General features: G+C 29.3%; 1 pseudogene; it reads left to right on the forward strand.

Moving 5' to 3' along the window:
* LOC108762151 (putative nuclease HARBI1) overlaps positions 1-806 on the forward strand; it is a 7,297-nt pseudogene extending 6,491 nt beyond the window's left edge.
* The last annotated feature ends 345 nt before the right edge of the window (positions 807-1,151 follow it).

Consider the following 1,151-nt stretch of genomic DNA (forward strand, 5'->3'; position numbering starts at 1 on the left):
GATTAGTGTACAACGGCTTTAATGTTCACTGAGTGCATACCAGTTCTGCTAATGAAAAACACTATAAGAAAATATTATATTTCGTATAAAAGAGCATATACAAAGCAAAAACTACCTCATATTCTCATCTCATTTCCTCTTTGTAGGTTGTTGTTGGGCCAAAGACAGAAATTTTAGATATCGTTCCTGAATGGCCAGGAAGTGAACACGATAGCCGAATTTTCCAAAATTCTCGCATATATATGCGATATAGGCAAGGTGAATTGGATGCTGGTTGGAGACGCTGGATATCCCATATTACCTTTTTTACTTACACCGATTGGTAATCCTACAACGGATGAAGAAATAAGGTTTGATACATGTATTTTATAAATACAATTAAAAATTCTTTTATACATATAATTATATTACTGACACACATGCACGCACGCACACACACGCTCGCTTACGTATGTGTGTATGTGTCATTAATAAACATGATACAACTATTTTATATGTATTTTTTTTGTTTTAGTTATAATGCGATTCACGGAAGAACAAGAAGAATTGTCGAAAGGACATTTGGTATATGGAAACGGAGATTTCCTTGTTTGTCAAAAGGGCTTACGACAAAATTATTAACTTCTACATCAATTGTAGTGGCATGTGCTGTTCTCCATAATATCTCATTGATTTTAAATGATCAGTTAGAAGATGATGAAGAAATAGAAAATTTAGATAATGAAGTTCCGGTGGTCGAGCCTCATTATCAACTTGGAGAAGGTTTTCTCATACAAAATGCTCTCATTGAACGACTGTTCCGATAAAATTTATATAATTCCATATTCATTAATATTACAATATATATTATAAGCGTAGTTGATATATTAGTTATATAATAGTTTTATATACAGTAGTTGATATATTAGTTATAAGAATAGTTTTATATACAGATATTCCTCTATTTACGACTACTTTGACTTATAAATTTTCGAACTTACAAACAGTATGCTACTATTATAATCCAAAATAAGTTAGATTATATCGAAATTGATTAATCATTTGTTAACCAATAATCCAAGTTAAATATTAGTTTTATGATACTAAATATTACATCAAAAGTTATTTTTATGAAAAATAGGTTTTTAATTACTTATTGAAATAATATTATA

This window comes from Trachymyrmex cornetzi, unplaced genomic scaffold (genome assembly GCF_001594075.2).
Source record: "Trachymyrmex cornetzi isolate Tcor2-1 unplaced genomic scaffold, Tcor1.1 scaffold278, whole genome shotgun sequence".
Taxonomy (NCBI): Eukaryota; Metazoa; Arthropoda; class Insecta; order Hymenoptera; family Formicidae; genus Trachymyrmex; species Trachymyrmex cornetzi.